Below are 14,946 nucleotides of genomic sequence, written 5' to 3'. Positions count from 1 at the left end.
ACAAGGGGCCCAGCTGCACCCACACTCCTCCAAACTCTATGGTCAAGCATCACAAAATTCCAGTTTACTTTTATCACAAAGATTCTCAAACCAGCTTTCTTCTCAGCATACCTGGTATTTTTCTCTCTCACAACTTGGTTTTCCACCACCCTTAGTGGGTCTTCAGTGTCAGGATATTGCCATTGGTCTGAAGACATCTGTTGCTATCTTAACTTTCCTAAAGCAACTTTCCTGATAGGCTGCCTTATTCGGGGAGACTTTCTTTAGTAGTACTAAGCACTAGTCTCCTACCAGACTTGGGGCAGACCAGGCCTTTTCTTCTGTGTGTTAATTCATGTACTGCAAAGGCAAGAGCTTTAATTTTGGCTCTGCAGCTGGCCACAACCAGACTTGTGGTGATGGTCTATAGTTTAGTAGAAGTATTTTCCAATGCATTTAATCCATCATTGAGTTAAGGTGAAACATCAAAGCTAAGCAACAGTGCTCATTCATTATTCATTCACTCATTCAACAAAATCTCATTGAAGAATATTCTGGTCATTGTAGGGTGGTGTGGTGGGGAAGGAACCATATAGGTATTTATGACCTGGCTCCTGCTTTTTAGGAGTTTGTACTCTAGCTGCAAGGGATTCTGTAAGAGGTCACATGAGAAGCATGCCAGGTGAGAGATTTAGCTAAGCACACAACAGCAGCAGCAACAATGAATAACAGTAAATAACGTGTGCATCGAATATTTGACAGCGTACAATTTAGATTTCACATCAGAGTGCTCTTGTAAGGCAGTTATCACCAAATCCATGTATATTTTATTTTAAGCATTCAAGAGAGAAGGAAAGCACCTTGGGCTGGGGGGATCAGCCCAAGAAGTAGCATTTGAATTCAAATGTTGAAGGGGAGTAAGATTTAAATAGGCAGATAGGAAGAAAGTCTGCTCAGTTTGGTGGGAACGTTATAAGAAAAAGGCACGGAACAGGGAAGCAAGTACAAGTTAGAACAGGAAATTGGACTGGAGCTCAGTTTGTAAAGAGAAGTGGGTGAGGGTCAGGAAGTGGGAGACTCGGGTTGATGAAACATGGAAATGTAGCAGATTGCAGGACTCCTGAATGCCCAGCTAAGGAATGTGTGAATAATGGAATATCATGTTAGAGTAGCTTTGGAAGAGTAATCGCACAATGGAAGGCGAAGGGACAAAAGTGGGGACAAGAAGGGATATCAGATATGCAACATTGAAATGCCAAGTACCTGCATTATGATGGTGACTGTTACAGTTGTCTATTCCTGGGTAACAAACTATCCCAAAATGTAATGGTTTAAAGTAACTACTTATTATTATTTCTTTCGGTTTGTAAGTAGACGGGGCTCAGCTGGGCGGTCTTCTCTTGGGATTGCTCAGAGAGTTACAGGCAGGTGTTGGTCAGGGCTGCAGTCATCTATAGGCTTGACTGAGCTGGACATTCAGGATGGTTCACTCAAATGACTGCCAATTGATGCCAGATGTCATCTAGCAACTCTGTTTGACCAGCACACCATCCCATGGCTTCTCCACACGGCTTCGGCTTCTCACAGAGTGGCAGCAGGACTCTGAGAGAGTTGCAAGGCTTCTTATCACCTGGCTTCAGAAGCCCTAGGATGGCCCTTTTGTTGAAATCTCCCCAGATTCAACAACAGGGGAATTAGACCCATCTCCTGATGGGAGGATTGTCTAAGAATCTGTGGCCATATTTAATTTGCCACAGTGATTTTGAAAATGGGAAAGAGACACTACCTGGAAGTAACCTACTATTCCAGTGTAGGGGAGGGCTTACATACATAGAGGGTAGGGGCTAGGATCACTACAAGATTTTAAGCATGATTATCAGAGAGAAGAAGTGTTCTCATATCACCTGCCATTGCCTTAGTTCAGCATCTATTCAATGTGATGTAACCGCTGCTTATTTGCATCGACCCACCTGTTTTTCCTGAGAGCCAAGATTGGAACTGAATTATTTGCCCTATATCCCTAGCACCCAATTCTGATCCTGGCATGCAATAAGCATTCAGAAAATATAGTTGAACAGATGCATGAATGAGTCATAATCAGGAATGCATAAGGAAGGAAGAAAAGCTGATTTGAAAAGATAATCTTTGATGTTAGATATATTAAAGTTTAAGGGGCCAGGGATATCTGGAATTTGCCAGCCATTGCCGAAAATGTGAAACTGGACTCAGAAAGGTCCAAGTAATGACCCAGATTTGCAAGTCACTTGTACACAGCTGATCATTGTCAGGCTGTGATGTAGATATAGAAGAAGAAGGTGAATGATAGAGGCTTAGCCCAGAGCTTTAATTCCAGGCATAGGAGGAAGAACAGGCAGGCAGAGAAGGTGATGGCGGATTCCCTCCACCAAAGGTGAGGAGGTCCTCATGAGCAAGATCATAATACTTGTGAAAAGCTAATATTTATTACCTTTGATTTCAGAATCTTGGTAATTGAGTCCTCTACCCAAATATTAATACACTTAGATCTAGGAATACTGGGAAAATTTCCCAAAGAAACTGTTCAAACAACCTAAATGCTATAAATGCAAAGAATTTCCTTATAGAATTACCAATAACAAGAGTCATTCTGCAGAGAAGTCAAGAAAAGATAGTTAGGACTGAGAAGCAGATGTAGAATAGTACAGATAAAAACTTTTTAACTAATGTTTTTATCAAAATTATTTAGTGTACATCTTCTTTCTATACTGTTTTATTTAAAACATTGCTAAATGTCATCTTGTTGATACAGAAATTTAACTTTACAAAACATGTCTTTAACTCCACCCCTCCCTCACTCCATGCTCCATACACTCTAGATTTCAAGGTTTCAAGGTAAAAAGAATTCTAGATCAATGAGTAGGAATCCCCAAATCTTTGTTCCTGTATTCACCTGATCTTGGGTGGGTCATTTAGCTTTGAAGGACCTTAACTCTCTTATCCATAAAATGATGAGAGGTGCTAGAAACTTCTTAAGTCCTTTCTGGTGCTAAAATTTATTCATTCCATGGTTCTGAAGATAAAAGCTTGGCATCTCCTGTATGATGTTTATACAGCTAGGAGATGAGAAATCTCCCAAAAATGCTTTGGTAAAGTGGATGGTCCTGAGAGCTGGACTTAGGTTATTTCCTTTTTGGTGATTACAAATGAAGGGTTGTTGATAACAAGCATTAGGTCTTGTTAAGCACCAGCTAAGAAAAAGACACCTTGTGGTCCTGCAAGTTACTTCCCCTTCTGCTACTGACCAGGCAGGTTGGGACCCGCTCCTCAAACAGGTGACTGTGCATCTTGATTTTCAGTGACCGAAGGCTAAAGCTCATGGAGCATTTGGACACCCTTGGTCCATCATTGGAAGCCTCCAAGAAAGATACTACAATGTGAAGAACAATGTGTAGAGAGGCATGTACCAAACATACAGAGCAATGAATAAATTATAAAAAATAATAGACCATGAAATATGACCAAAGAAGATTTATTGCTTAGTCCCATAAAACTTCCTGGAACATGTTAGAGTATCTGACCATTTTAGTAAAAACAGAATATAACAAAAAGTTATCCTACAAAAAAACAGGTCAGTGTCTTTGAAAATCGACTCTTTGCTACCCAAATAAGCTTAAAAGTCTTGGAACAATGTGGCTCTGAGTCACTTAGGAAACAAATAAGCACAGATGTGTAGCTATAAAAGCAAAATACATATTTTTGGAAAATTAATGTATTCCAGGTTACTACAGCAGTGTAGACAAAATGAAGTGTCATAAATCAAATTTTCCCTCAACTCAATTTAACATACAATTTACAAGGAAAAAGTGATACATAGTTAAAAATTTTGTTTGTTTGTTTTTTTTTTGTAGAAGTTGATACCATTTCATTTCAGTATAACTCTATAAAGATGATGATGATAGTATGACAGTAAGTACATGTTAAAAAATATTTAGGAGACCTAACATAGAGGCATACTATATTGCTCCTGGAACATAGCAACAAATATTGTTGTTGTATTGACAAAAAATTATATTTGAAAGAATAATCTATTAAGGTGATTTAATCTACTTGGCATTCAATAAACTATATGTTGGCAAACTAGACCTTAGAATATGTCCATTTTTGGAAACATTTGGAAAAGATGTATGCAAGTTTTAAAGTTTGTTTAAATTAAAATAGCATACTTTAATCAAAATTCAGTGTAATTAACAAAAACAATGTAAATTAATGTATTATCCATACAAAATTTAAAAATATATAAAAGTTGATTAAATGAATAGCATAAATATTAAGCACACATGTCACGAATATAAAATACTGTCAGCTAAACATTGAATGGTTCTCATTACATGCAGGATGTATTCTCAGTTCTCTATCGCTGACCTTATTTCATTTAATTCTTATAACAGTCCTTTGAAGTAGAAACGAATACCACCATTTTCAGATAAGAAAACTGAGGCTTAGAGACCCGCCTCTAACCACACAACTGAAGTTGTCATTTGAACTCTGCAGCTACCTGGCTCCAAGGCTCATAGTCTTAACCACCTGTGCCCTGAACGAGCATGAAATAAACACAAACAAGTAGAAATCATGGAGACAGGCAATCATAATAGTGAGCTGCTTTTATTTGTCCAAGGGAGTAGATATCACGAAGTGTAACTGAATCATCATTCATAAAGAAATGAGCATAATCTAAAGATCACGTACACAATATGCCTCATTTGCTGCACAGAATACGGTTTCATGGGTAGTGAATGAGGCTGAGTCCTCATGATGAAGAGTTGTGTGTGGTAACAATTTCCAGATGCAACATATTATATAAACTGTAGTTTATATACCTACAGGGCATTAAGGGTCCACATTTCTTGCGTTTTGTTATTCAGTCCTTGCAGTTATAAGTAGGTAACATTAAAAAGTACATTTAGTGAAAAATGCAGGCTGGCAATCCAGTAGCTGCTATACTTTTTAGGCAAGTGCGTTTTCCTAAAGGACATGCAGGTTTTTAAAGTAGCTCTATCTTCTCATATTGGCACATTATTATATGCAGTTACTTTATAAATCACACTGCTGGTTGCCCCCTCAGACTCTGCATCAAATGTGAATTCTCTCCACTTCCAACCCTGGGACCCTGACTCACTTTCAGGCAAGAGGTAGGTGGAGGAACAGGGAGGAGAAGATAAGAATCTTGCACTAAAGTTTCCTTCAAATCTCCCCTCTAAACTTATACCTCCCCTGGAAGGACTGCTAAAAAGAATGTGGGAGAAGGGGGGGAAATGTCCCATTTCATCCATAACATCTCAAGAAAAAGAGCATCCAGAATTCTAAAATTATCAAAAAAACACCAACTTGTTTGGTTCCACATTAAAACAAAACAAAACCATGAAAAGACAAACGAAGGACCAGAATCATTGTATGCCTCCTTTGAAAAATATGACATGCACAGCCTTTGTTTCCTTTTTCCAGTGGATTCTTCTGCCTTATGACTCTGCGATGATCTGTCAGAAACACAGACAGGAGGCTTTACATATGGGGTGACTGACTCATCACTAATGAGAGCCGGCCCTGCTGCTCTCAGCCTCCTTAGCATTGCAAACCAGGCAGCTGTGGGCTCTGAGTGTGACCTACCCCACAGGCCTGCATGTTCCTGTCTGCCGTTGCCCCCACCCCTTCAATCCTCACTAGCAGTCTTTTATAGGTTCTCCCCTAAGACTGGGCCAAAAGTTCCTCAATTTGGAAAGACTGATTAATCTCTGGGGAGAAACTCTCTTCTAATTTGGGAACCCCAGTCCTGTAGGTACGGTGCTTTAGCTTTGCTGCCGAGTCTCCAAGGAAACCATTACTATTTGTGACTGGAGCTCAAGAAGTAATTCTTACCTGCGTTAGCAAGACTGACAGCGTCATGACAGCTTCAGGAGACTGTCGTTTCCACAACGAGAGATTCTGTAAATCGGTTATTAATGAAGCAGTGCCATATTTTAAGTGACTCTGTTCTTTGAGGGAGCGTGTTTATATTTAATTATTGAAATGTGAACTGTGCAATGGCATGGTAGCACAAAAGTCAGCTATTATTCCCCCAAAACGGTTCAAAAATCAATCTTCATTCCAAAACCCATAATAAAAACTAAAAAATAGCAATTTATTGAGAAAAACTAAAGACATCCTATGTCAGAAAAGCTATCATTAGTTGTGCTAAAACTAATGTGTACATATTTTTAAAGAGAGACGTGCGTAATTATGCAAAAGAATTTTAAGTACTTCGTGAATGGAGGACCTACTGAATTGTCACTATCATTGGTAGTTTGACATTTGCCCTGTTTCTGCCTGTCACACCAACCATGGAGGCAGCTGTTATTAGAGATATGTATGAATAGTGTAAAAACAAAAAAATCTATCCTGGCTACTGTGCTTCCATCTGTTCTTGAGTGTGATCGGCTCGTGCTAAAAAAGTTTTGACCTCTTCTGGCCTCAATAATTTTTCCTGTAGAACTGCTTTTGAAATTCTATGATGATGGAGGTGCATTGAGTAGAGGGTGGGAAAGTAGGGTGACAGGAAAACCTCCCCAGTTGACAGTAGTGGCCTCAGAATCTCTATATGAAAGGGACTGGGGCAGCAATCTGAATGGAAGATGAGTGGAGAACTTGAAGTAGCATTCACATGACATTTTACATAAAGATAAAAAAAATACCCATTTTCTTTATCAAAGAATGGATGGGCTCTGTTGAAGTTTATGGGGAGTCTAAAGCTCCCCAACCAACCCACCTTGCTGTCACTGGCTCTGTGCACTCCGTTCCTGTGTTTTAGGAGAATGTGAGGCCAGCCACCAAAGTCTCATCAGTGGTGTGTGATGGGATCAGTATTTTAAAAAGGTGCATCTGAGACTGAGCAGGAAGAGACATCACTGTTGTCCAAGGAAGAGAGGATAATGGCTTAGATTCAGTTATCATGGGAGCGAGAGGACAAAGATTACAATAACCACAACTGTCGATTACTGTGAGAGGCCTCTTTTATGCCTCATTTTATTTACGCTTCAGAACAACACAGTGTGAGCATATAATCATGCCCATTCTACAGTCTTAGTAATGTTAAGTTAGTGACACAAGTAACAAAGAGAATAACAGGCAGAGCTGTGCTTTGAACCAAAATGTGCTTGAGTTTAAAGTCATGTTTTAACAGTTCAGAGGCAGATAGCACTAGACAAGTGATCATTGGCATGCAATGGACAAGTGATCCAGGTTTGCTCTGAGGCTTCTGGCTTAGTTTATAGATGAAGGATGATGTCCCTTAGAGATGGAGAGAAGAAGAAGAGGAATAGCATATTTGGGAGGGAAGATAATGAGTTTGTTCAAGAAATAGTCATGTTTGAAGTCCATAAAGAATTACAGAGGGAGGTCAGCAGAGTGTGCTAATGGGAGATTGGAAACTCAGGTCTGCAGAGAAAGTTTAGGGTTATCTAGAGGTTGCAGACACAGCTCAAACTATGGAAGTTAAAAAAATACACCAATAACTGTATATAGATAGTAGGGAGAATAAAAAGAGGCGAGGAGAATTGAGGATAAAATTTTGGGAAAAACTGGTTTTACATTAGAACCAAGTTGGTGGGGGTTTTTGTTTTGTTTTTTTAATTTATTTTCTAACTTTATTTGGAAACATTGTGGTTTTCCAGGACCTGTCAGCTCTAAGTCAAGTCATTGTTTTCAATCTAGTTGTGGAGGGCACAGCTACTGGCCCATGTGGGAATCAAACCGGCAACCTTGGTGTTATGAGCCCATGCTTTAACCACCTGAGCCAACTGGCCACCACCCAAGTTGGTGGTTTTTAAGAAGTATAGCCACCCTGGATTTTTCCCCAGGTCAGTTAAATCAAACTTCTTAAAACGAGGCCCAAGCATAGGCAAGCTATTAAAGCTCCACCTTAATATGCAACATAAGCTGAAAACAGGGTATAAGCAGTGGGCAGGGTGAGGGCAGAGGCACTGAGGCCTGGGGACGACCAGGGCTGAGTAGCAGCTTGCCACTAGCTGAAAGAGGCCTAATAAAATGGGGTCCCCAGAGAGGCTGCTTTCAGCAAGTTTTAAAGGAGGAAGTTTGAAGGAAGAAGGCAACTGCCTGCATAAATGACTGGAATGGAAGCAGGGAGTGTGACTTCCTCTTTCAGGGATTTAGATGGCAAAGCAAAGTGGAGATCAAGGGATATTTGTGTCGTGGGAGTGGCATGGCTGGGAATGGCTTCATCGTGTTTATAGGCTATGTCAAGCAATGCAGGGGAGCTGGAAAGACAAAGATACAAGAGGAAAAAGACAAGATCCTGGAGGAGGTGAGCGTGTGGTGATGGAGTCAAGAGCATAGGCTGGTCTTGAAAAGGGGGATGCACATTCTTCTGTAGTAAGATGACAAATAAGGCTGGATGGAGATGAGAATGAAAGTGGAGGGAAGGTAAATTCAGAGTTCACGCTCGACTGTCTTTATTTTCTTGAAGTAGAAGGCTTTTGGGTCTCTCTTCCCTAAAATGATGCACCCAGAAATTTGCAGAGCAGCCCAGGTCGGACTGGATCTTGTGGTGGAGATTGGGAGTATCTCTAGCCTCATGATTGTGGTATGTGCAACGGAGGGCAAACTCTACAAGTCAAGTTCTAAGGGGATGGGGTCTGAAGGCCAAAAGACTAGATAGAAAGAAGAAACCAAGGTATAGCACTGAAGCAGCTCGAGAAGCCAGGAGACTGGATGAAATAAGTGGTCAAAGTGCACACCAGGCAAAGGGCCAAGTTGGAGGAACCTCGGGGCAGGGACTCATAGTAGCTGCTTACGCCACTCCTGCAGATGCTTACTTATTCTGCTGGTGCATTCCAACAAAATACAGAGGTTAAGCCATTTCTGGAGAGTTACTGGAACAACAGCAAAGCTATGGACTGCCATCTCTGTCACCAGTCATCATCACAACAAACCCAGGGCCAATTGTTTTCAGAGACATGCCCTGTGGTAGATAAGTGTGACAATCCTTCCTTTCTCACATTTTGCAATGTGAACTTCCCATCCCTTCCTTTAAGGGTGGAGTCTGTTTGCTCGCCCGTTGCACCTGGGCTAACCCTATGACTTGTTTAACCTGTACAGTTTATTGGGAGTGATGCAGTGTGACTTCCCAACCTAGATCTTAATAGACCTTGTCGCTTCTCTTTACTGCTCTGTTGGAAGTCAGCTGCCATGTATAGACGCTCTGAGTAAGGTGAGGTCATGAGGAAAGAGGCAATGTGAGGGGTGAAGTGCCTCAGCCAACAACCAGCACCAAGGCCCCTGAGACATGTGAGTAAAGCGTTCTTGGCTGCTCAAGCACCAGATGACACCTTGGGGAGCAGAGGCAGACAATCCCCACTGAGCCCTGTCTGAATTCCTAACACATGGTGAGCAATAAAATGGCTATTTGTTTTATGCCACTAAGTTTTGAAGTGGCTTGTTATACAGCAATAGGTAACTCATACATATGGCATGAAAATGAAATCCTGGGCCTTTGAGATGGTAGCTCTTGGGCTGAAATTCTAGTTCTATCATTTACTCCTCGTGTGACCTTGGAGGCACAATAGGTTTTAATTTTGACAAAGCCAAATTTATCTATTTCTTCATTTTGTTGCTTTTGCTGTTATTGTCATATATTTAGAAAAAAACCTATTGCTTAATCCAAGGTGACAAAAATTTATGCCTACGTTTTCTTCCAGTTTTATAGTTTTATATTTAGGTCTTCAATCCATTTTGAGACAGTTTTTTGTATATGGTGTGAGGTAGAGTTCCAACTTCATTTTTTCACATGTGGAAATCTAGTCCTAACACCATTTTTTGAAAAACTATTCTTTCCTCATTGAATGGTCTTGGTATTCTTATGGAAAGCCAACTAACCAAAAATATGAGGGTTTATTTGGACTCCCAATTCTATTGATTTACATGTCTACCCTTATGCCAAGTCCATGATATCTTCATTGCTATCGCTTCGTAGTAAGTTTTGAAACCAGGAAGCATGACTCCTCCAACTTTATTCTTTTTCAAGGTTGTTTTGGCTATTCTATGTCTCTTGCATTTCCATCTGAATTTAAGGATCAGCTTGTTGATTCGTACAATGAAGCCAGCTGGGATTTTTGTATGGCCTGCACTGAGTCTTTACACCAATTTGAGGAATGTTGCCGTATAAACCATACTAAGTCTTCCACTTCATTGAGGACTATTAAAATAAGTCACTTCTCTTGTTGCTTTTAAGATTTACTCTGCTTTTGGTTTTCTACAGTTTGATCATGATATGTCTAGGTGTGGATCTCTGAGTCTATTATCTATCATACTTGGAATTGACTGAGCTTTATAAGTGTCTAGATTAAATGTTTTCCATCAAAATTTGATGTTTGGGCAATTATTTCTTGAAACATTATTTCTGCCCTTTCTCTCTTTTCTCCTGGGACTCTTCTTATACATATATTGGCACATTTAATGGTGGTGTCCCACAAGTCTGTGAAACACTGTTTATTTATTTTTATTCTTTTTCTTTCTGTTTCTCAGATGGGATAATCTCAATTAACCTATATTTAAGTTAGCTCATTCTTTCTCCTGCCTGCTCAAATATACTGTTAACTTTCTCTAGTGATTTTTTTTTCTTTATAGTTATTGTACTTTTCAGCTCCAGAATTTCTATTTGTTTCTATTTTATAACTTCTGTTTCCTTACTGATATTCTTTGTTTGGTAAAGCATTATTCTCATATCTTCCTTTAGCTTTTTAAAGATATCTTTTCCTTTAGTTCATTGAACATATTTAACATAGAAAATTTAAGGCCTTTGTTTAGTAAGTTCAATGTTTGGACTTCCTCAGGGACACTTTCTATTGAATGGGGCACTCTTTGTGTTTCTTTACATGTCTCATCATTTTTTTAATCAAAAATTGGATGTTCAGAATAATATAATGTAGCAACTCTGGAATTCAGATTCTTCAGTCTCTCCTGGGTTTGTTTGCTATTTGTTATTATTGTTACTATTGTTGTTAAATATTTCTTGACTTTTCTGAATTAATTTGATGAAGGCTGTATTCTTTGTTATGTGTTGCTATTGATGCTATTGAAACCTCTGCTTGGTTAGTTTAGATGTCAGTTAATGGTTGGACAAAGTTTTTCTTAAGTCTTGGAACCAGTAAGTCTCCCAGGAGTGGCTAAGGGTTTCTATGTAAGTGTTGGTGTATGCCTTAAACATTTAGGCCGGAAGGCTAACTCTGCCTTAGCCTTCACTTCTTACTTATGGCGAGCCTCAGAGTCATCCAAAAGTGAGAGTTTAAGGCCTTCTCAGGTCTTTTCTGAGCATATGCACAGCTCTGGGTATGTTCCCAATCCTATGCATATGCCTGATATCTTAGATTCCAAAATATATATGAGATCTTTTCAGGGTCCCCATGTTCATCTTATTTCTGAGTGTTCTTTAAAGTTTGGCTAGCTTATTGTTTGCCAGAACTATTATTGCTACCTAAGGTAGCTGTGATGTTAAACCATTACCATTGGTTGTTTTCAACAAATGGCTCCAGAGAAAAGTCTGTTTGCACTAGATGAGCTCTCAGCTCAAATAAAGACAAGCCCTTTGAGGGGAACTGCCAAGGTCAAGTAATGGCAATTTAATAGGAATAGTATTTGGACGAACTTCAACCCCATTTTGCCGCCTCCTGTGGATACTAGGCTGCTGTTTCCACTGTGATTGCAGGCTGTTGGTTTTCAAAGCTACCACACAGCTGAGGAGGCAGAATGAGAATAGCACAAGTTAAAATGCCACAGAGATCCCTGTTCTTACCAAGATTTTGCCATTTTTTTTTCTTGAACAAATGCTCCCCCACCTGAAAATAAGCCTTTGGTTAATTTCAAGTTCTAAAAAAGTTTATTTTGAAGGGCCGGCTGAGTGGCTCAGTTGGTTAAGAGCTCGCTCGAGTTTGAGCTCTGAGCAACAGCGGTTCGAGTCCAGCCCGAGCTGAGCAGCCGCTGAGCTNCTGAGCAACAGCGGTTCGAGTCCAGCCCGAGCTGAGCAGCCGCTGAGCTGCCAACAGGTAGCAGGATGGCTCAGCTAAAAAAAAAAAAAAAGTTATTTTGATGATTTTTCCAAACATTCTCATTGCTTCTACACAGAAAAGCATTTTCAGAGGTTTGGATTCCACCTTTCCAGCTGACATCACTCTCTTATGACTTGGGCAATAGTATAACCTCTCTAAGACATGAAACTCAGGGTTAAATATTTTGGATTAAATAAGCTAAAAATGATTAAGTGACTACAACATAGGAGAAGCTTCATAAATAGTGGTTTCATGAGCGAGTTGTTGAAATGGCATGAGAGCTGGTCTGTGAAGAAAGGTCTGTGTTGTAGAGAGCTCAAAGAGTGTGCCTGAATCCTCCCACCCCAACCTGTACTCGCTCATATGGTCGGCAGAAAGAAGAAATGAGTAGGCCTGGCCAGAACAACCCAGACTCATGATTACTATGGATATCCCTAGGATTTGAGATATAGTGAAAATTCCCAACTGAGTCTAGAAAGATGCTGAGAGACAGAGAAGCACACCAAGCATGCTCTGAGAAACTGCAGTTTAGAATCCTGGAGAAAACTAGTTGAAACCACAAATTTCAGGCCCAGAGAAATGATTAGGATAAAGGTTCCAAGACCAGAAACTTTATCCTAATAAAGGATAAATGGGAGTTAGGTAGGGCCCAGTTAGTGCTACTTCAGGTCAGGAATAGGCTTAGAAGGTTAGATAGAAAAGGCAAGTGACAGAGAAAGGGTCCCCACATGATTCCTAAGCCAGTAGGACATAGTAGCCTGTGGTGAACAGACAAGGCTAAGGAGGCTTAAGGGCGCAGGCTGAGAGAAGAGAACCTGGGGGAGGGATCAATGCCGCCTGCAGCACTAGGTGGGGCGAGACCATGGTGGGGTGACCAGGCCATGAGTGTTGTCCCTGCAGCACTGGGGAAGGTAAGACCATGGTGGAGCTGTCCAGACCATGAGCATGGTCCCAGGTGACACCGAAAGGCCACAGCTAAAACTTGATGTTGGAAAGGAGATGGAATATTAAGCCAAGGAGAAAGGGGCTATTTTTTCATATTTCATCCACATTAGTGGAAAGTTGTTCTTCTCCTCTGTGTGGTAGAAACAGTAGAGGTAGTTATCTTTATTTCTTGCCAGGTGCCCCACCAAAATTCTTCAATCACCTCATTAAACAAAACCTTGATTAGTAAGAAAGGTAGAGTGAGGCAAAGGTAAACACAGAACTTTAAAACAGCCAACTGCCCTCACTGAATCCATTTACAAGCACTTCTCAGTTGCACGCCACACGTTTCATTGGTGTGCCCTTGGCTCAGTTGATATTGCTCAAAGAACTTGAGCTAATTTTAGTATTAACCAGAGGCTAATGAGGCACATTAGAGGCAAAAATGAACTTCACAGATAAATGTGAAATTAATCGTAGTTTGAGATTATCTTTGTTGTGGCATCATTTTAAATCATTACAATGTTTATTGAGTTCTTTGCATGGGGTAGGCTCTGAGCTAGGACCTGGGGAGAGAGGTGAAGACAATTCAGGAAACTAATTCCAGTGGTGAGGGAAGAGAAGGAACACACACAATCAATAACTAACTTAAAAAGCAACAACAAAGCCTGTTAAGTGTTAAAAAAAGATAAAGCAATGAATTGTGGAAACATGTAGAAGTCTGAAGGAAGAAACAATTAAACTTGAAGAAATCTTCACATAAGAGGTAGATAGCAAGAGATATTAGCACTGAGAGTTTTAAAGGGAAGAATTTTAGTAGGCAAGTATTTTGCCTCCATCAAAAACTAACTTCTATTATCATTTCCTATTTTGTGTATCACCCATTAACATCTGTATAAAAATTTATTCTTCATACAATAATTAATATCAAGAATGTAATACTTCCTTTAATAATAAAACTATGAGTTTCTACTTTTAAATACGAAGTTCCATCAATTCATGAGCAGAGTATAATTTTAGAGAACTTTCTAACTGAATTATATTTTGTTTGTTTATAATGAAATCTTAATTGCCCATAAAATTTATCGACATGCTTGTAAAATTATGTTCTTACTCTCTTTTAATATAAAATAACCTTTGTTTTGCAAAAAGCCCTGAAAAAAACAGACTGGGGAAAATATTTGTGGGCCACATCACTGATAAAAGACTTATGTCTAGAATATATAAAAAATGCCCAGAACTCAACAGTAAAAACAAAACAAAACAAAACAAAAAAACAGTCTAATTAGAAAATTAGTCAAAGACATGAATGGATGTTTCACAGAACAGAATAGACAACTGACGGATAAACCCATGAAAATACATTCAACATCCTAGCCATTAGGGAAACACAAATTAAGACCTGATATGCTTATCACTACATACCTATTAAAATAGCTGAAATAAAAAATAGTGACAGTACCAAATGTTGGTGAAGATGTGAAGAAAGTCAATCATTTATATATTGTTGGTGGGAATGTAAACTGCTACAGGCACTCTGGGAAACAATTTGGCATTTTCTTAAAAATCTAAACACATACTTACTATGCAAGCAAACAATCATACTCTTGAGCATTTTTTCCAAAAAATATAAACTTATTTCCACACAGAGATTTGTACATGAATGTTTGTAGCAGCTTTATTTAAAATTGTATTTCCTTGGGCCGGCCGAGTGGCGCGATGGTTGAGAACTCGCTTGGGATGCCGGAGGGCCCCGGTTCAGATCCCACATATGAGGGCCAGTGATGCTGCCCTCCGCAGCTGAGATGCTGGGCAGCGGCTCAACCTGGAGCTGGGCTGCTGTGAGTCGCCGGCGATGGCGTGGGCTGCAGTCCCTGTGGCGGTGGATTGCCGGGGGCTACCGTGTGTGGCCAGCAGCCAGCGTGAGCGGCCAGCAGCCACAGTGAGCGGCCGGCGACTGATCTGCCTCGCC

The 14,946-nt window shown here is 40.0% G+C and overlaps 1 pseudogene; it reads left to right on the top strand.

Annotated features, from left to right (window-relative positions):
* The first annotated feature begins 8,209 nt into the window (after positions 1-8,209).
* LOC109387855 (RNA-binding protein 3 pseudogene) overlaps positions 8,210-14,946 on the top strand; it is a 62,853-nt pseudogene continuing 56,116 nt past the window's right edge.

The sequence above is a fragment of the Hipposideros armiger genome, unplaced genomic scaffold (genome assembly GCF_001890085.2).
Source record: "Hipposideros armiger isolate ML-2016 unplaced genomic scaffold, ASM189008v1 scaffold_171, whole genome shotgun sequence".
Lineage (NCBI taxonomy): Eukaryota > Metazoa > Chordata > Mammalia > Chiroptera > Hipposideridae > Hipposideros > Hipposideros armiger.
Note: the sequence above shows the minus strand (reverse complement) of the source record. Positions and strands in the feature narration are given on the sequence as shown.